Source organism: Oryctolagus cuniculus, chromosome 10 (assembly GCF_051225735.1).
Source record: "Oryctolagus cuniculus isolate XC-2025 breed Fujian yellow rabbit chromosome 10, ASM5122573v1, whole genome shotgun sequence".
Classification (NCBI taxonomy): domain Eukaryota; kingdom Metazoa; phylum Chordata; class Mammalia; order Lagomorpha; family Leporidae; genus Oryctolagus; species Oryctolagus cuniculus.
In genome coordinates this window covers 24,306,954-24,329,122 of record NC_142876.1, presented here as the reverse complement: position 1 = coordinate 24,329,122, position 22,169 = coordinate 24,306,954, and the positions used below count along the sequence as shown (strand labels likewise).

At 38.7% G+C, this 22,169-nt stretch overlaps 1 long non-coding RNA gene across 5 annotated transcripts in view; it reads right to left on the bottom strand.

The window, feature by feature from the left end:
• LOC103349345 (methyl-CpG-binding domain protein 2) overlaps nucleotides 1–22,169 on the bottom strand; it is a 74,146-nt gene that overhangs the window by 11,031 nt on the left and 40,946 nt on the right. For 2 of the 5 annotated variants that reach the window (XR_016213995.1, XR_011379324.2), the window contains 2 exons: nucleotides 3,719–3,809; nucleotides 2,335–2,512 (listed from right to left, as the gene is read on the bottom strand). This is a non-coding gene — a long non-coding RNA (methyl-CpG-binding domain protein 2). Of the gene's footprint in view, nucleotides 1–2,330; nucleotides 2,513–3,718; nucleotides 3,810–22,169 lie in introns of those variants that run through there. The other 3 variants (XR_016213994.1, XR_016213993.1, XR_016213996.1) reach the window with 2 other exon arrangements.

Below are 22,169 nucleotides of genomic sequence, written 5' to 3'. Positions count from 1 at the left end.
GACTACTGCCCACTAAAGCATGCACTAATTAGTGAGTGCTTCTTCAACAAAACTATCGGAAAAGAAATAAACCCATAGATAAAACTATCATCAAATTCCTGTACTGAAAAAACATACTCAATGTTGAGATCTTTAGTTTAAGGTCAAATACTGGCTTCACTATTAGAAGAAGGGTAACAATCCCATTTGCAGTTAGTTTGCTTTGATCCTGTATTAATTCAATATGGAATGCTTGGTTAATAATTCCTACTATAATCAACCAAACAAACAATTTTGTTAGACACATTTACCAGAAAAGGAAATCACCCAGATCTGGCTTTAAGAGTCTCCTCCACTACCAAAAGCTCTGGTATTGATGCCATCAACATTCCCACGCTGGAACTCGGGCTCAGTCAATACCCATTACACAACAGAATCCCTCCTGACTGACTGGGTACTTTTTCAAGGTGGAAAAGCACTCATCTCCTGAGGAACAATCCAGGAAGTCAACTTGACTTCATATTTTTTCTTGAAAAAACAAAGTTGATCATAAGCTTCACATAATCAAGGTATACAACTTTGAGCTGTTTCATGTTTGCAAAAAGATGGACTTATAAAACTAGTTAGATTCATGCCTTTCAAAAAAAAATTCATGCCAGCCTTCTACAGATTTAGAGAAAATAAAATACAAATAGAGAATACATTTTACAGTTACATGATTCAAAGGTGCCATCTGCTGGTTCTGTCTAGGAATAATACTCCAGTAAAACTGATTTATATCTAGAAGATAGAAATGGTGAAGCATTAAAAAAAAAAAAAAAAAAAGAGCACACTACAGTATCCTTACAAAGGAACAGAGTTCATAAATGCCGTACTCCTTCACTGTCATACCATCTGGAATCCTTCTGCGTCTGGAGCAATGGCGTGCTTACGCTCTCTGGTAACTATCAATCTGAGTTGGGCACTTTCTTTTTACTGCTTATGCTAAAATCCTGATTTGTGGCTCAGCCTTAGAAAGAGCAAACAATGTTGACAGACAGAATTTGTGTCCTCTCTCGTTCTTGGTTGCTTTATTGCTTTACCCTTTGCTTCATCTTTCTCACTTGCTTCTCATTTTGTGTGTGTGCATACATGCGTCCATGTCTGCCTCTGTCTTCTCTCAATCCACCTTAAATCTTTATTTGAGACAAAAAGAAGCAGACATAACGAAATCTCTAGTTCGATCTTAAGTGGGGGAAAACATTAACAAGGGAACTAAATTGAACTTTGAAAACACAACTGGTCTTAAGGCAGCATTGTTATCTGTCTTTTTTTATTTTTTTCAAAAGTACCCTTTATTCCTGGACAGCATTCAATTTCTTTCTTTTTTTTTTTTTTTTTTTTTTTAAGATTTATTTATTTATTTGAAGGTCAGAGTTACACAGAGAGATGGAGAGAGAGAGAGAGAAAGAGATCTTCCATCCACTGGTTCACTCCCCAGATGACCCCAAGGGCTGGAGCTGTGCCGATTCAAAGCCAGGAGCCAGGAGCTTCTTCCAGGTCTTCCATGCGGGTGCAGGGGCCCAAGGACTTAGGCCATCTCTACTGCTTTCCCAGACCACAGCAGAGAGCTGGACTGGAAGTGGGGCAGCCGGGACTAGAATCGGCACCCATATGGGATGCCGGCACTGCAGGTGGCGGCTTTACCTGCTACGCCACAGCGCCGGCCCTTATCATCTGCTTTTAAAGATTGTTTTGCAGACAAACCAATGCAGAAAGCAATCATAAAAGGCATAACTGAGTGGGGGCCAGTGCTGTAGCACAGTGGGTTAAGCCATTGCTTGTGACACCTGCTTCCTATTATCAGAGTGCTGATTCAAGGCCCGCCTTTCCAATCCAGCCTCCTGCTCATGTGCCTGGGAAGTGCTTGGACCCCTGCCACCCACAGGGGAGACCAGGATAGAGTTCTTGGCTCCCACAGCCATTTAGGGAGTGAATCTATAAATGGAAGATATCTAACACTCTTCCTTTGAAATTAATATCTTTAAAAAATGCATGACTGAGTGAAAGGGGCTCGTTATAGCACAAAGTCAGAACCCCAAATCTCAAAACACACCACAAAATGAGGTGTAGAGAACAACTGATCTGGCACCTGTCCTTTGGACATGCTTGTGAGGATACTCCTGATACACAGCACTTCTTTTTCCAACACGTGCTTGTTATAAAAGTCTTTTGTCACCTTCCATCAGTTTCAGAAGTAGTATACCTTTCTAGTTGATTCTGCACCTGCTGGATGTGCCACTGAACCTAATGGGTGCTATAAAATGTACCCAAATGTAAAGTCTCCATTTTTGAGATCATGTTAGGCAGTCTTACCTAATGTCTTCGTCTGTGACAATGAAAGCTTTGCAGAGGGGTTGAGATGTGTTGAGCCAGACAGCGGGGTTCTTTTCCACAGCAGCAGAGACTTGCCCTGTGATTGGCGCAGAGCTTGTGTGCAAAGCACTGGCAACAGCAGATAAAAGGGTCTCATCATTACTACCTGGACCAACTCCTGCAATTAGAAATTTGCATGAATGACAGGAAATGCTTAATGTGCTGGACAAACCTCACATGATCTGAAACAACTGATACTGTTATATTCATCTAGGATCATGTGCTTAAAACTGATGTAAGCCAACCCAACAAAGGATAATATCATCTCCACTTCATAGATATTATACACCAAAAAATTCACATTGAGGAAATAGTAGTGAAAGAGATGATCATTTTAATAAAACTTTAATAGAATTTTAAAATATATTTTCCAAGGTACTAAACTTTAGAAAACCAAAGTCAATTATTCAATAATCTAAAGTCCATTGTAAAGCCATTACATTATACTCAAGCCTCCCTATTAATGTATCCTGGAGTAATTTCTTCTTGTAGCTCCTAACATTAATTTCCAGTGATATCTCAACACTATAATCTTCTTTGTTTCAGGACTTCAAAGGAAGAGTCAATGAAAGCATGCTGTAGTTGCCTTTTTAGCAGCTTTTTCAAAGACCTAACAAAATCTCCATAGAATTAATAACTGCACACCTGAACTGTTTGTAGGAGACTGGCACCACAGTCAAATTTAAATGTATTGCTTAAAGCATTACATTTGTTGAACTCATTAAAACAGTAATTTCCAAGAACATAAAGGGATGAGAGAATAGTCTAACTATGACTTATAAAGATTTTTGAGCAATCCATGATATATCAAGATTTAGAAGCCAAAGTTCTAATACTTGGAAAAATGCCATCTGAAATTCCACCCCAGAGCCCCCTACTGGGGTGGTTACTAGACCAATGTGCATCTATTCCAACTGCTACCATCAGAAGGAGAGCCATCAGTGTTCTTTCAGGAAAAGGATGAGAGAAGACCAAGTGCTGGGTCCAGGTGCTGCAGTGAGCAGGCAGCTTGAAAAAACCTGCTGCCCACCTGCAACCTGTGCTGAAGGTAGCACAGGGCTAACTTAGATGATGAGCCTACAGCCAACATTTTTATCCAGAAAAAAAAAAATCTACAGTAATAAACTACCCTAAGGTATTCCTGCAACACACAAGTTTTTCATGCATATTTCCCCTGAGTATACTACAACACAAGAGATACACCATAAAGCAAGGCATAGGAGCCCTAAAGGCAAAGACAATTCTGAATCCACAGCATCAACACAAGTGCCTGGCACACAGTAGGTACTTAATAAATATCTGCCCAGCTGAACTTAGATAATACCTTGAAGACCTTTAGGTAGTTCCATGGTTTTTATAATTTGTTCTGTTACATCTGATGCACTAAGTCCTTGTAGCCTCTTCTCCCAGAAAAGCTGTAAGGCAAAATACCACTGTTAATGGATACATCCTTAAAACAAGAAAGTAGCGCATCGATGCTGTTGAATCATGAAATTTAAATCATTTTAGTAGTTTCCTATAATTTATTTCTTCTAACAAGAAGCTAAATGATACTCCAAACATGAATTATTTCAACACATCATAATTTTTTCAGATGACACTACTCGAAAGATGTTTTGTCTTTTTGTGCAACTTATTTGTTATAGTATTACAGATGCTGTATGCTATATATACGGCTCTTTGTAAAGTATCTTCCAAAGAATATAATTTGAATTTTTCAAAGACTCATTGGCATGAAGTTTTCATGTTAAAACTTATCAGGGAAGATAGAAAATAAGCAATAGTATATATTACATCCTTTATCCAATAACATTAGGGAAAAAAACTACTTCACATATGTGATTTTTTTTCCAAGACACTGAAATTCAGCACATCAGCACACTTTAGGGGGAAAAAAAGACCACTTAACTACAGAAACTTTCCAACCAATCTTAGCACGGCCTTGCTTCCTAAGTGATCTCACACTCATAAGTGACTTTTTCCCTGTTGCACAGGGCCTAGGTTACAACAGTCACTCACTTGATGATCACAGATCATCATTCTAGGCTCTGGTGAGCACACAGAAAAGTTCTTCATGCCTTAAGAGTCTACAAAGAGATAGAACTGTTCATTCAAACAATAGAAATTCCAAGACAGTTATGCTTTCTTATTTTATATTTTTATGCTTTATCCTCTTTCCTAGTTAGCTATTATTTCTCATTAATGTCATTCACCCATTCAACACATATTTATTGAGCTCCTACTATGTGTTGTGCTGCTTGTCCTGTGGATGCAACAGTCAAAAACGTACATATTGTCCTTGCCCTCAAGCTTCCTCTCTTTTCTAGTCTGCTTCTTATTTGTGCAGATAAAAGAATACTCCAGGACTCTGTCTGCCTTTAATCCTGGGTGCCAGGGCCTGGCACAAAGCTGGTACTGAAGAAAATATTTGTGTGAATGAAAATGGGACCAACTGGCCTTGGCCCGAAAACCTGAAGGACACACAAAGTCATGTTGAAATCCCAGATCTGACACCCACTACATTCAAGAGGAATGATGTTGGCCAAGGTCTAACACCTCTTCAGAAGCTTCAATTTCCCCTTCTGTGGCAGCAAGGGCTATCAAACAAGACTACTTTGAGCATTAAATAAGGCACCATATGTACAGCACCTGTCAGATAGTAAGCATAAGGTCCACTGTTCTTACTCACAGCAAATTTTGGCTACTCTAAAGAATGTCTGAAGGAAGGGCGTATATTCTGACATCTGGATGTATGTAACGTATCAGATCACAGCCCTCCAGACAAATGAGGAGACAGAGAAGTATAATTCTAGTTATGGCAGAATAGTAATATGTTGGATTTATAACAACCTCAACACCGACACCCAGAGTAACCTGCAACAGAATGCAACATTCTCCTCTGATGACCTTTGGTATGGCATCTCCTTATGTCTCCCCAAACTCTCATCATTCAAGAACAGGTCAACAGTAAGAAGACATGAATACATCCATCATCATGGATACAAGCAGTTATATAAAGGTAATACTGATGAATGTGATAAATGACCCAAGAAACTGCCTGCTTTCTTTTCACCCTATAGTAAGCTAATGAATAGCACAGCTGTAGAAAAAAAGAAGGAAAATAAAACCAAATTAAATTTATAATGAAAAATATCTAGGGGAACTGTTGAGTATAAGATTAGTAAATGCTTTTCACATATATACACATACTAAAGGTATGTATGAATATGTGGGATGTGGGGGAGGTGTGTATGTAAAATCTGAAAAAAGGGGCCAGCACTGTGGTGCAGTGGGTTAACGCCCTGGCCCGAAGCGCCAGCAACCCATACGGCTGCCGGTTCAAGGCCTGGCTGCTCTACTTCCGATCCAGCTCTCTGCTATGGCCTGGAAAAGCAGTGGAGTATGGCCCAAGTCTTTGGGCCCCTGCCCCCAAGTGGGAGACCTGGAAAAAGCTCCTGGCTCCTCGCTTTGGATAGGCACAGCTCCGGCCGTAGCGGCCATTTGGGGAGTGAACCATCCATCAGATGGAAGACCACTCTTTCTCTCTGCCTCTCCTCTCTCTGTGTAACTCTGACTTTCAAATAAATAGATAAATCTTTTTTAAAAAATGAAAGAAAAAATCAACACTACTCAAAAAAAAAAAACACACAATAGCACGGGAATCACTTTCAGGTATAACTGTTGATATTTTATATCTAAAACTCCAATTCTAGATATTAAAACTTTTTTTAGATTTCATTTTTAATTCTTACATTTTTCAGTTAGAAAGAATATGATGAAAAAAAATTTGTAAAATTCTGCAAAATAAATTCTGGATTGAAACACAGGTGTACGGCTCTAAACTACAAGCCTGGAACCCTCACATGTCAATCAGCCACCATAAACTCCACTGAAGTCAGAATCTGATACGTGTAATGCCTTCCTTATGGCAGAGGATGTTAGAAACCAAGACTGTGCATGCGTTCTTTCAATGGTCAATGTACCATCTTAAGTTTAGAAGCAGAAAGAAAAAAAAAAAAAACAATAGAATGCTTATGTCTGAAAATTAAAGTATTAAAAAATTCATGCATGCGCCCTGTCAATGTGTTTGTGTGTGTGTGCATGCATGGGTCCCTCCCTCAACCCCACCCCTTCCCCAGGGAGACAAGGGGTGTGGGAAAGGTCAAAGAAGGAAAGAAAACTAGTTTATGAAAACATTTAAGGGGTCAAGGTCACTTCCTTTTCATCCTTCTGGTCACTGACTGAAAGCTAATTAGCTGACCTAATTTCACTGAGAACAGAAACAGTCCTTATGACATAAATGTCTGTTTACACTACTATGTTCCTAACTCATTTTTTCTCTATATTCACCTCCTCAGATTCTTCCTTGTTTTATTTGGGTTCTTCTAGAAGAAGGGCTGCTTTGCATTTTAAAATATGAGAGGTCTTCAAAAAGTTCATGGAGAATAAACATTATTTTAAAACTATGCATGGACTGCGAAACATTTTTATATCAAACTAATCTTTTAATTCCATTTTCTTTTTTCTTAAGATTTATTTACTTATTTGAAAGGTTGAAAGGCAGAGTTACAGACAGAGAGGGAGAGGCAGAGAGAGATCTTCCATCTGCTGGTTTACGCCCCAAATAGCTGCAACAACCAGGGCTGGGTCAGACCAAAGCTGGGAGCCAGGAGCTTCTTCTGAGTCTCTGACGTGGGTGCAGGGACCCAAACACTTGGGCCATCTTCCACTGCTTTCCCAGGTGCATTAACAGGGAGCTGGATTGGAAATGATGCAGCCAAGAATTCATAGGTGCCCATATGGAATGCAGCATTTCAGACTGCGGCTTAACCCTCTATGCCACAGTGCTGGAGCCAGGAGCCGGGAGCTTCTTCAGGGTACTTCTTCAGGGTACCATGTGGGTGCAGAGGCCCCAAGCACTTCCAGGCACATTATCAGGGTGGAGCAACCAGGACTTGAACTGGCGCCCCTAGGGGATGTTGGCGCCGCAGATGGCGGCTTTACCCACTGAGCCATAACATTGGTCCCTTTAATTTCATTTTCTATAAACTTTTTGAAGTATTCACATACAACTTAAATGTACATTGTGCTAGGTGGGGAAAAAAGGCAAAGCTATAAAGATAGTAGCCTGGTGCTGGGGTGAAAGGAGGCTCAATGACAAATGATCAGCACAAAAGACTTCTTTAGGGCAGTGAATCTGTACTGTCTTTGAATAAATGCAAACTCTATCCAGCTGCGACAATGACCACTGTCTTTTTCTTCCCAACCCCCTCCTAAGAGGATGATCAACACATGCTCTCTTGCCCCCGGCATTTCAACACCATGATCCCATTCCGCCTTCCCATCCAATATTCACTCCATTTACTCTAAAAGTCCTCCACTGAATGCCTAAGTTTAAAATTTCTAGATCCACTCAGTTATGAACTCCAGATTTTACCTGGATGATTGTATTCACCTGCATTACTCCGCCACCCATGAGAAGTCCAAAGACAGTAATAATAATAATAATAATAAAAGAGGCTGTTTAAATTTGAAAGGAGGTCCCTCTATAACAGCTACTTAGTCTCTTCCACCACACGTCACCACAAGTCATAAACACTGCTGCTGTCATAAAGCCTCAACTACCCACCAAGTATCTGAATTCAGTAACTAAATCCAACGAGTTTTCTCAACTTAATCGTGCTGCCTGGTGTGAGGCCAAATAATAAATAAATAGAATGCTTATAGTTAACAGTGAATTTATATTTGGAAAAAAAAAACCCTAAGATGCCATCACCATAAGTTTTTTCCTCTCTCTCTAATCTCCATCAACCAGACCATGTAAGTGCCTGAGTACCTTGCTCTCTTTGTCCCTCGAGTACAGCAGAAGTTGGGCAGTTCCTCCATGTGCTTCACCTTCCGCTGCCATTAGGCTGGGCAACGCCTCATCCAGTAAACCGGCTGACTGCGGGAGATGCCCAGGATGGCGCTAAAAGTCATCCAGAGCAAGTGACTGCTCCACCAGCGACAGGGCAGCACCTCTGAGGAAACCATCTTACCAGTCACTGGAGCTCACCTCTGCACCTTGACTTCACAGTCTCCTTACTTAGCAGGCACACGCGGGACCCCCAAACAGCACAGCTACGTGTGCTTTATCCGTCTTAGTACAGCCCAGAGGACAACCAGGACACTGTGTTACAAAAGCTGCTTCTTCAGTGACGTGAATGATTAAGTCTGTTTAAAGTAAAACTAACCCAGAACACAACTGCAGCATTTTAGTTTCTTAACTGCTGTGGATTTAACTTGGGCGCTGGAGGATTTGTTGGATTTATGAAAAAATCTAAACAACAGGATGATGACGAAGCAAGTTCACAACCAACTCCTCGCAGCCATACACAAACAGGTGCCCCTGTTCCGATGCTCTGGGAACTGGGGTTAATGTTTTATATTATTACTGCCTTCCATCAGTGTGGGCTGCTTCATATTTACTTTGAAAAGAGCTGTGCTTTTTTGAGGAGGTCAGAGGAGGATTTGCTAGGAAAAAGCAATTTGGAGATAAATTCAAATTTAAAGAGTATTCAAGTGCCCACTACAGAAGAGTGTTCTGCTATGCAGCAGGGATGGTTGTTAAAATGACTGGCAACTGCAGCCCTCTAGGAGCCCACTGCTTGGTGGAAAGCAACTTTAAGTCTAGAAGACAGATTATGATGACTGCAATAATAAAGACACAAAACTCGTTTCAATTGCAGAGAATTTGGGAAAGCTTTTAGGTAAAGGTCACTCTTGGAAAAAGTGTAAGAATTCTAGAACTGTATAAAAGAGGACAGACTATGCCAACCCAGCCAGCAGCTTAATTAAAGGTAAGGAGGTGAGACCACAAGTGTTCCTAATGAGCTTATGCATATCCATAACCATGATGACTAATCATAAGGCCTCACTCCCACAGACTCTATTTAATGTGTCTGGGGTTTCTATAAGCACCCTAGGGGATTCTGATGCAAGTTCAGGGATCTCAGTTTGGTTTGTGTTGAGAGGATGGTATGGCACACAAAGCAATGATATGTAGTGACCACCAAGATCTCCAAATGTTATTCTTATTTATGCCAAAAATAAAATACACGTATTATTCTATCCTCTTCCTTGCAGAGGACGGGAGGAAAATATTTGCCGCCGTATGATTTGATTACAGGAGATGTGCTGAAGTTCATTTAAAAGGCTTATGCAAAGTTCTGTTTTTCTGTTTTGTTCAATGAAGCTGTGCCTAGTCACCCCAACCTGATGGACAGCTAACACTTAGCCATAGGCCCTTTGCATAGGTCTGCAACTGTGCTAAGTGCTTTATGTACAGGAATTTAGCCCATCTTTCCTACACCATTTTGGAGAACACAGTATTAATCTAGATCACGGATAAAAATAAATAAATAAAACTGAAGTTTGAAGAGGTTAAGTTATTTATCAAAGGTTGCACAACTAGTCAGCGAGGCAAGTGGAATTAAAACCCAGGTCAATGTGATTAAAAAGTCCTGCTGTTAATATCAAGAGCTCTGAAAGAGTATTTACATGCTTGGTTCTGTGTTAGATCATGGAATAGAGGCCTCAGGTCATTCTAACAACATCAAAGGCTGATGAAAGATCAGTAAAATGCTAAGAAAACTATCAAGTTATTTTTAATCCATTTAACTTTTAAGTAATAAATACTTTGAAAGCTATCAATTGTCAGCAATCTGTCCCTAATGCTGTCTCCTCCTTATGCAGAATTATGAAACCCAGGCTTGTAACATGTTTAAGCTAAAGCAGGTATAGAGTTATAAGAAGACATCAATTTGAAGTAGCTCACATGATAAATATCAAAGAATTAGTGTACTATATATTATCTGTAAATTAGCTACTTCAGACTCCAACTACAAATATCAACACCAAAATCTTATTCGACAGGTGGAAATTAAACTGATACTTCTACTCCAAGAACACACTTTCAGACATGTGACAATGCTGTGCAAGCATTTCACCACAGACAGAGGCAGAGTTTTACTAGGCATATTTAACTGCAGGCTTTTAAATTTTTACCATAAGAATACTGTTTTACATTAATTATATAAATACCTACTTTTCATGACCTCATTGAAAAGTATCTGTATTATTTTCATCCACAATTATATTTCATTTGAAAAGCAATTCCAGGCTTATGCAGTATTTAAAAAAATGCACTAAATGAAAACAAACTAACCTTCTGAGTGTATTCATGTCCTCAACTTGACACAGCCAACTCAGGTGACAAGGACATCTAACTTCTCAGCAGCAAACTGAATGGAACTGGGCTTTAGAGTCAGGCTGACCTATGTTCAAAGTCTTGCTTTGTCACTGGCTTTATAGACTTGGTAACCAACCTAACCTCTCTAAATGTTTCCCACTCTATGGAACAGGACAATAAAAACAATCTCAAGGCGTTACGTTATTTTCCGAACACTTGAACTTTCCCAATACGTGACAACATCAGCTTACTGTTTTGTTTCACCTGTGGCTTGTAGCGGTATACTTGCTGATCACATAATAGCAGTTACTAGGTAGTTGGTCACTGGTGAAAATTAAATATACACTAATGAAAAATAATGTCACTTCTGAAAGGAAATTACTAACAAATGAAGAGTCTGAGCCCAGACATATGAACCTGCCCTTCCCTCTCAGATTTTCAGAGGGGGGCCCCTGCCACTACAAGTATCTTTAAAAAAAAAAAAAAAAAAAAAAAAAAAAAAAAAACAAACTTGTCCTCTTCCCCTCACATCCACACTAGCTGGACCCAAAGCTGGCTAGAAAAACTTAGGTAAGCAAAACTGGCTACCCAATTTTCAGGGTCCAGTACAAAAACGTGTGAGCCCCTCTGTTCAAAAGGTATTGATTAAACCAAGGCGGAGGGCCTTTCCTCCTAATTGCGGGGCTCTCTTAAGTGCTAGATCCTGTGAAACTGCAAAAGTCGCACTCACAAATCTCGCACCAGTGCTAAGTAGAGTGCAGTGGTAGACAGAGATTACAGAAAGGAGAACGCACCCTGGGCTCTGCAGCCATACTCAGGAAATGCCATGACAGCACTTCATCTTGTGAGTTTCTGAAAAGAAGGGCGACAGAAAGCAGTTCTGGTGGGATCTATGCAACACAGAGAACACTTCTCTTAAGCCCTCGTTAAAATAATGCAACGGTTTGGCATCCCGATGCTTCTCATGCGGAGGAACAGTGAAAAGCATCACTGCCAAGGCTCTCCACAATTGAGCAGTAAAGAAGAGGCAGGAGGGAAACCCAGGGCCAGGGCGTCAGGAAACCATAATGGGGAGGAATGCGCTACCCAAGAATCAGAATTTTCTTCTAGTCCAAGTTCATGGATAGCTTTTAATTAAGATTTCCTGAAACTATAATTTTCTTTTTATTCTTAGTTCTTCTGTTTCCATGCTGCAATGGTAGTTAGGCCCTTAGAAAGACCTCAAAAGCACTCTGGGCTTATTTCAAGGATAGAAGGTAGGAGAGAATCAAAGACACAGGCCACACTTCTGTGCTGAGGTCAATCAAAAAACAAAAAATAACCGGCTACAATGACCTAAAGAAACATCCCTCAATCTTGGCATTATGAACATTTTTAGGGTGAATGTTCGGTGGCACCCTAAAATGGATTCCTTTTTGAAATTATAACCACCAGTATAAAAATAAACTTGCCATGTAGAAACACGCTGAAGCTCATCAATGAAACTAAGTTCATTTAAATCTCTTCTTTATCTCCAAACTCCTATTTCCCATTGATTTTAAACACCATATGCTGACTACTAGCTCCTAAAGCAACAAGCCTGCAGTAATGGACAACACAGCTGTTGAGAAAAGGCAGGCTGTAGCCTCAAAGTCCTGAGCACCTCGGGTTCCCCCCCTTCTCAGAGAAAGCAGCACCCTGCCGTCTTGCTGAGCTTCTCCCCACTCCTGCCTCCTCCTAATCTCTACCCCGTTTCTCCTCTCCCATTTCCCCTCTTCCCTCTTCCTTCCCTTGGGTCTCCTCCCCTGCAGTGGCAAACACCAAACACACACTGACAACTTAAAACATGTTCTTCACACTGCTTTTCCCACATAGCATCGCTACCGTTCTCCTACTACTATGACAATAACTTTCAGTCTTAACTCCTCACCTTCTATTCATTCTTATCCTAACCCAGGCTCTGCTCCTACTATTACGCTTAACACCAACCTTGTTCAAGGTCAGAGTAGCCTTCCAATTACCAAATCCAATTCCTGACTAAACTCCTCTGCCCTATTCATTCACCTGCTGTCAAAGGACTTATGTAAGTCTGCCATGCAAATTAGAATGTCCAACAGTAATGATTAATAAGTTTATAAACTTTTTTCTTTTCTAATAAAAATAACTATATAAGATATGTGCATTTTAAAGTGAGACAAAACTGTTACTTGTTTATAGAGAACCAAAGTTACCATGATGATCTCACCATTTTAAGAGCTTTTATTCTGCACAGTCTTCATTTCTATCAAGAGCATGATATGCTCACATTTGCTAAAACAGCGACTAGCAACACTGCACAGAGGCTTACATATAGCTGGTACCCAAATGTTTACAGGATGAAACTGTGGTTAAGAAGAGGGAAGACACGATGATGGAAAGAGCACCTAAATGCTTTACTTATAGCTCAGTCATTAAATAGAAATGCTGTCAGACAAGACACTTCATCTCTTTGGATGTCTTCTCACTAGTATGCTAAAAACACTAATAAACTATCATGTCTATCTCAGAAGGTTATCAAAATTGATCAAATATGAGAAAGTTCTTTAGAAATCCTTTTTTTAATCAAATTACTCAGAAGTTTTCCAAATAACAGGATTTCATAAACAGAATTTCATTCACTTTCACAATGCATTTATTAAATCTAACGAAAGAATAAATGATCTTGTTACACACTTATAGACTAAAGCAAAATCCAGAAAATGTGTACTTTATATGCAGTGAGCTTCAAAGAGTTAAGAATGCAAGACACTGGGTTAGACTGCAGAAATAAACAATGTTTCTACCCAAAGGGAATTTACTGTGTAGGTTATAAACTGCTCTATTTCAAAGCAACCTCATATGAAATCAGAGTTGTCCAGTTATGGTCAGCAAAAACAAACTTAACTTGAATGCCATGGTCTGCAAACATCAAAGGCCCAACACGAGCTACTCTATGATTTTTGTCACAGTGTCCCAGAAAGAAAGGGCTGGGTAACAACAAAAGTATTATGTAAACTGAGGAACAGCTTGATTGATGTGGCTAGGCAAACTACAATGTGATCTCTTGTTAAGGCAGAAGGTAACAATTTGGGCTTAAGATGATGGAAGAACTAAACAGCAGCAAAAAAGCAAAACTGAGTTGATGAAAATGAAGTACAGTAATCATCGGCTGCACTTGTCTGAACTTTGCCTTGAATATTTTATAACTCAACATGGTAGGCATTTAATACTTGCCAAATCCTAGAGACATAATATCCTAAGAGGACCATGGAATAAGAGTATCACTCACAGTGCCTAAATTTTCATGTGATACTCCTAAAGTAGGAAGTATAATAATAATTTTCTTACTGACATATAAGTTCACATTAGGATTAATTGTTTTTCCTTATTCATGAATTTCTCACTTGGAATTATTTGTTTAGTACTTGTTTTCCTTAATAGATTGAAAGTTCTAAAGGACAAGGTATGGACAGGAGACCTGCTGAGTTTTTGCTGTCATTGTTCAGACAACATCTGTAATATAATCAGCAATATTTGCCACTGAGTAAACAAATCAATGATTTTAAAACCCACTCAATTCCAGGAACTGTGATTATCACAGATAAAGATTCACCATTATCAGAAAACATATCTCTCAGAAAAGCCCTCATAGAACTAATTCTCAATTGTATATATTAACTTCTATTTCTCATAGTAAGATAGTAACAGATGCTCTATCCTTTTAAATGCCAATAAAAAATAGGTCTCCCCAATACCTCAAATATACCATTTATCCAGATACTACCATTATTAGAAAAAAAAAGAACATCACAACAGACGCTACATTAATAAATTACCAGAAAATATAAAAACAATCTTATGTATCACTAAATTTGAAAACTATGAAATGCACATATTCCTAGAAAACATGTTATAAAAATTAGTAAAAGAATATAAATATTCATTCATATACCTATTAAGTAAATTGCATACATTATTTAAAATATTTCTATAAAAAGTAAGGCTAAGATAATTTCATAATTAGTTCTTCCAAACATTCAAAAAAAGGATCAATTTTACACAAACTTTTCCAAGTAATATTTTTAAAAGGATCCACCTCCTAACTAATTTTCAAGGCCAAAAAAACTTTAATATTAAAACATGAGAGGAAAATTATAAGAAAATAAGAATCAAGTCGATCTCTCTCATGAATATAAATGCAAAAAACTCTACACCAAATAGTACAAATCTAAGCAGTGATAAAAATGGTAATACTGGCCGGCGCCGCGGCTCACTATGCTAATCCTCCACCTTGCGGCGCCGGCACCCCGGGTTCTAGTCCCAGTCGGGGCGCTGGATTCTGTCCCGGTTGCCCCTCTTCCAGGCCAGCTCTCTGCTGTGGCCAGGGAGTGCAGTGGAGGATGGCCCAAGTGCTTGGGCCCTGCACCCCATGGGAGACCAGGATAAGTATCTGGCTCCTGCCATCGGATCAGCGCGGTGCATCAGCCACAGCGGCCATTGGAGGGTGAACCAACTGCAAAGGAAGACCTTTCTCTCTCTCTCTCTCTCTCTCACTGTCCACTCTGCCTGTCAAAAAAAAAAAAAATTGGTAATACTATGACATCGGACATGACCCAGGAATTCAAGGTCTGTGTAACATTCAAACAGACCTGGATGAAGCTCCTGGCTGCAGCCATATGGAGAGTGAACCAATGGATGGGAAGATCTCTCTACCTTTCCCCCTCTCTGTAATTCTGCCTTTCAAATAAATAAAAAAATCTTTAAAAAAAAAAACAAGAGTACATCAGAAGTCCTAGTCAGTGAAATAAGACAAGTGAAAAAAAAGTCAACGATAGAAGAAAGAAAATTTGCATTGGCAATGACACATTTGCTCATGTATAAAATTCAAGATAACTGAATACACAGTCATAGTACAAAATCAATTTCTAGTATTAGTAAGAGATAATTAGAAAATAAAAATTTTGCAAATGATAACATTTACTGTAGCATCAAAAAACACCCAGTATCTGGTATCACATCACTAGACTGAACACTAAAAAATATTAGCAGATGGATATAAAAGATTTATGGATTATAGAACAATATTATAAAAAGATTAAGTCTCTCCAATTTATCTACAGTTGTAAATTACAGCAGGTTTTGAAGAAAAATGGACAAGCTGAGTCAAAAATGTAGAGGAGCCAAAAACAACCAAGAAAAGCTTGAATGCGAATAACAAAGCTGCACAAGTTACACTGCTGGATATAAGACTTTTTAAAAAAAATTTTTCTAATTTATTTAAGTTCTAGTTAATCTTTTAAAAATTATTACTTATTTATAATTTACTTACATTTATATATTTAATATATAAATAAGCATTTAAATATATAAATAATACATTACTTATATTAATATAATTAACTATAATATTAATATATTAGTATATAAATATCAAATAATCATAAAGTTAAATGATTAATTATAAAATATAGATGTAATCCTTATATTTATATATTAATAAATTATTTATCTTAAATTCTAGCTAATTTTTAAAAATAGCTATTTCCTAGTTCAAAATCCTCTGAACATTATACATTCACAAAATTAACCACAAAAGCTTCCATCTATTCAACTTCACAAGTATTCAAATAAATAAAAATTTATAATACTTTTCTGGATCATAAAACTATCAAAAATATATATATAATATATTCTATATCATAAAAGGTAAGGTGATACCAGAATGCAAATAAACTGTCAATAGCCTTTAATCTGATACAATCCTTTAGAATCAACTTGCTAACATGTATCAGAAAATAGTATATAGTCACACTAATTATATTTCTGGAATTTAACCCAAGGAAACATGGTAAAATATGGGCAGGAACTTAATATACATAATTATAATATGCATAATTATAATATAGAATATAGAATAAATATAGAATAAATATAAAATGGATAATTATACTCACTGGAATATTACCTATAGTAAGGAAAAATACTATGGAAATAGGTAAGTAAATCATATGCTAGCATTAAGTAAATCTGTTGTCACTAAATATAGTCAATTACAAAAATCATGGGTGTGCATGTGACACAGAAGTTAAGACACTGCTTGGGACACCCATTTCCCATATTGGAGTGCCCAAGTTCAAGTCCTAGTTCTACTTCCAGCTGACATTTCTGCTAATTCACACCCTGGAAGGCAGCAGGTGATGGCTCAAGTAGTGGGTTTCTGCCATCTATCTGGGAGACCTCAACTGAGTTCTAGGTTCCTGGCTCTGGTCTGGTTGGGTTCTGCTATTGGGGGAATTTGGAGAGTGAATCAGTAGATGGAATATCTCTATCTGTCTCCATCTCTCTCTCTCCATGTCTTTCTGATTTTCAAATAAAAATGAAAAAATCATTAATTTTTAAAAAGGGAATAAGTGGGGCCAGCATTGTAGAACAGCAGGTTGTGCCACTACCTGTTATGCCAAGCATCCCCTTTGTGCACAGGTTTGAGTCCCAACTGCTCTGCTTCCAATCCAGCTCCCCACTAACGTGCCCAGGGAAAAAGCAGAAGATGGCCCAAGTCCTTAGTCCTCTGCCACACCCACGACCTGAAAGGAGCTCCTGGCTCTGGCCTGGCCTAGCCCAGGCTGTTGCAGTCGTTTGGGGAGTAAAGTGGATGGAAGCTCTCCTTCTCTGTCTCTGACTCTCCCTTTCTCTTTTTTTTTTCTTTTTTTTTTAATGATTAATTTATTTATTTGAAAGGCAGAGTTAAAAAGATGCAGAGTCAGAGAGAGAGAAAGACGTCTTCCATCCATTGGTTCACTCCCCAGATGGCCACAACAGCTGGAGTTAGGGTGAGTTGAAGCCAGGAGCCTGGAGCTTCCTCCAGGTTTCCCACGCAGGTGCAGGGGGCCCCAGGACTTGGTTAATCTAATGCTTTTCCAGGTCATAGCAGAGAGCCAGATCGGAAGTGCAGCAGCTGGGATTTGAACCAGCACCCATACGGGATGTCGGCACTGCAGATGGTGGCTCTACCCACTACGCCACAGCACCGGTCCCTCTCCCTCTCTCTAATTGTGCCTTTCAAATAAATAATTTTTTAAAGAGTTTATTTATTTATTTGAAAGGCAGAATCACAGACAGAGGGAGAGACAGAGAGAAAGGTCCTCCATCCGCAGCCAGGAGCCAGGAGCGTCTTCCGGGTCTCCCACACAGGTACAGGGGCCCAAGCACTTGGGCCATCCTCTACTGCTTTTCCATGTCACAGCAGAGAGCTGCATTGGAAGAGGGAGCAGCCAGGACTAGAACCAGCACACATGAGATACCGGCGCCACAGGCAAAGAATTAACCCACTGAGCCACAGCAATGGCCCAAATAATTAAAAAATAAAAAAAGAGGGGAGAGGGAGAATAGCTAAAAAAATATAAATAGCTATAAAATATAAATAGCTATTAAAAATTATAGCACACAACTTAAAAACATAGGAAAAACATCTATAATTCAATCTTTGGGAAAAATTTTTTGAAGTGCATATATGAGTATATGCTACAATCATTATACATTTAAAATGCACTTAAAATAGTAAAATAAGGGGTCAGTTCTGTGGCATAGTGGGTAAAGCCACCACCTGCAGTGCCAGCATCCCATATGGGTGCTGGTTCAAGTCCCGACTGCTCCACTTCCAATCCAGCTCTCTGTTGTAGTCTGGGAAAACCCTAGAAGACAGCCCAAGTCCTTGGGCCCTGTACCTGTGTGGGAGACCCAAAGAAGCTCTTGGCTCCCGGCTTCAGATGGGCGCAGCTCCAGTCATTGCAGCCATTTGGGGAATGAACCAGCGGAAGGAAGACCTTTCTCTCCCTCTCACTATCTGTACCTCTACCTTTCAAATAAATGAATAAAATATTTCAAAAAAAAAAAAAGGGAAAGAAATTATCAGTAAATTTTGTCTCTCCGAAATTTCTTTTTGTGATAAAGAAAGCAAATGATAACATTTTTTAAGCTTCTAACAATTAGCATTTAAGGAAACCCCAATATAAACCATTCTTAGTTCCCACAACTTCCCCCCAAAACCCTAATCTCCAAACTCATTTCTTGCTCATTCCCAAATAACAGCTTGGAAAACAAAATTCTCCCTAATTTGAATGTCCTCCCCTCCATTTGCTTTTCAAATCCCACTTGATTTTTTTAAAGATTTATTTATTTATTTGAAAGGCAGAGTTACAGGGAGGAGAGGGGGAAGAGAAAGACATCTTCCACTCCCCAGATGGCCACAACAGCCAGGGATGGACCAGGCTGAAGCTAAGAGCCAGGAGCTTCATTCCAGTCTCCCAGGTTGGTGCAGGGGCCCAAGCCCTTGGGTCATCCTCCACTGCTTTCCCAGGCAGGGAGCTGGATCAGAAGTGGAACAGCTGGGACTTGAGCCAGCACTGACATAGGATGCCAGTATTGCAAGGGGCAAGCTCTACCTACCACACCACAGTGCTGGCCCCAATCCCACTTAACTTTAAAAGACTAACTTAGTGAGGCATCTCACATCTCTACTAATGATGTCCCGTGACCTCCTGGTCATAGTAAGTTCGCCCTTCTTAAACACCTTTAGCATCTGTCAGGAGCATTTATCTGATACTTTGCAGGTGGCACCTTCCCAACTTATCCAAGTGATGTTTAAAGTAGTATAGAGCACGCATGCCAGCTATTTTCTCTGCCCTGGCAGTCAATTGTTTCGTTTAGTCCCTCTCTGGGACTCTGCGCTTCAGCTTATCTACTCCTCAATCACAAAAACTTTATTATAAGGAGACTATACGGGAAATAACTGTCAGAGGCCAGGAAGAAGTAAATTTTGCTGGAATGCCTGGAATGAATTGTTTATTTTCTAGGTTTACAACAACTGGAAATAAAATATTTTACAAACTTTTTACATACAATGTCTTTAAAGTACACATCTTTTAAAATTTTATCTTTCATCTGGTAACTTCTAACTAAAAACAAACTTATGAAAGTTTCATATCCTTTGAAAGAAGAATGAACAAAACAAAATAAAGGAAAAAAAATTCCAAGATCAAATAGATGATTCAAGTATGTCACTTCATTGGCTTTAATATTCACTCCTACTTAAAAAAAAAAAAAGTGAATACTCTGGTAGAAATTTAATTAATATTCAGACTACCAAAAACCTATTGGCTTCCTACATTCTAATAATTACAAGGAAAAAACAGCTGAAAGGTGAAGTTCTTCTGTTTGAGGATAAAAGAGAGAAAGAAACAATCAAGAGACCAGAAAGCATAAAGATGACAGAAAGAAAGAAATAAGAAACAGAAATTGAGTTCTTCGTATACTGAAAAAGGTAAGCTAGGGAAGATGCTTACAGCAAAATCACAGTTCAACTGGACTGAAGACAAAACAAAAATCCTGGGGCAGGTTTTATGTACAGAACTGAATAAGGACATTGTAAGATCTTACTCTTTGGGATAACAGTTGCTAGAGTTCCCACTAACCCATTCCAGGTTTCTTTTCACTCTAATGAAGACAAGCACTCACTCGTGAAATATGCTTGAAACTATATGTAAAAATGACTGGCTACTTACTTCACCATAACTGGGTCTTACAGATTCCATCTCTACCTTATAATTTTAAACACAGGTAGAATTCACTGCTGAATTTTGTTTAATGCATTTCCCATTTCATACTCTAATTTGCACTTTTAAAGCTAAAGCATTTTGAAGAAATCTGTACAAATTGGACCACCATACAATGATCTGGACACTGGATGTTTGTTATGTAAGAAAGAATTATTAATTTTCACAATTATTTCTCATCAAAATTAATCACTTCAAATCTACTCAAAGTAGAGACAGGGTCAAGATCCAGAAGCCTAACTCTAGTTCTAATCCTCAAAATTCAACAATCAAAAAGGAGTTATCATTCTACTAGCTTAAATATCTGGTTGAAAAATATTAACATGGTTAAAGAATAAAACCACTTATATATACAGAAACCTCAAGAAGAGGAATCTGATTGTCTAATTCATCTACTTTATGATAAAAATATCTTCACCAAAAGGCATATTTAGCAATTGATATTATCAACCTAGTTCAATGAACTTAAGTAATGGGTAGTAATACAAGAACCATCATTTTTGCACATGTTATTTGCCAACTACTTCCTCAATAACAATGCCTAACCACAGGCATCATCTGCCCTTAATTAAAACCAGGGATCAAGGCTGTGGCATAGTAGGTAAAGCCGCCGCCTACAGTGCCAACATCCTATATGGGTGCTGGTTCCAATCCCAGCTGCTCCTCTTCCGATCCAGCTCTCTGCTATGGCCTGGGAAAGCAACAGAAGATGGCCTAAGTCCTTGGGCTCCTGCACCTGTATGGGAGACCTAGAAGAGTCTCCTGGCTCCAGGTTTGGATCAGCGCAGCTCCAGCCATTGTGGCCATCTGGGGAGTGAACCAGCGGATGAAAGACCTCTCTCCCTCTCTGCCTCTGCTTTTCTGAAACTCTGGCTTTCAGATAAACAAATAAATATTTTTAAAAAATAAAACCAGTATCTTTCCTTTACTAACAAACCTGAATATGAACTGAAATGGTACAGATGACATATCATGATTCCAAAAATATGAAAATTATCTTTTCTGTTTTCTTTTTATAGTTGCTCAACGTTTAGTCCTAACGTTTGGAGTCCTACAGGTGACAACAGTAGTCAAACATTACCTCAATTCTCATACTGAAGATAAAGAAGGGGGAAAAGACAACTTGTTTCTTAGTACAAACACATCCAACAACAACTGTCAGTTAACATGAGGGTAAAGTAAAAACCCAGTCCAAGCTTTTGAGAAGTAAGCCAGTGTTAACACTTCCTATCTATGCAAGCCACAAAGAAGATAAAACCCTCATAAAGAGCTGGGTTAAAATGACAGAGCTTTTTTCTAGGGAGATGGAGGGGATAGGATTTAGTTTTTTGATACATGCTTTTCATTTGAGAATAACAAAGTTTATTTTAAAATAAAAAAAAAGGAGGAAAACATAAGCCTATTTGGCATACCAAAGAATGAGAAGTTTGGCTACTTTAACTTTAAAATTCTATGTTTTCAGTATCTCTACAACCAGATAAATATCCAGGAAATATAATTACTACACTATTTAAAATCTGTGACTTAATTTGTACAGAAAACAATTGTTACAGTTAAAATGACCAAAATTTGCCAATCAATTGGTCTTCAAACAAAACACTGAGGTTTATAGACTACGTTGAGAATGATTTGACAAAGAAAAGATGAGGACAAATCTCTTCAGTGCTATCCACTCTCAGTAAGACTCCTCCAATGTTCAGTGTGGAACAATGTTCCTGAAGATCACGCTTCATTGTTTGGGATTTTGAAGTAAGCTATTTTACCCAATTGTACACTTTCAAAAATTTCAGTTAACAAGTCTTTCTGAGAAAATGATTTTCAAATCACCAAAAAGCCAAATGGCAAGATGTTCAAGACTTTAGACAGTATCTGAGAAAGAACCCAACCAGGGAAGGCTTTATCAAGGTGAGCCAAGGTTAGAACGGCAGAACTTCTTC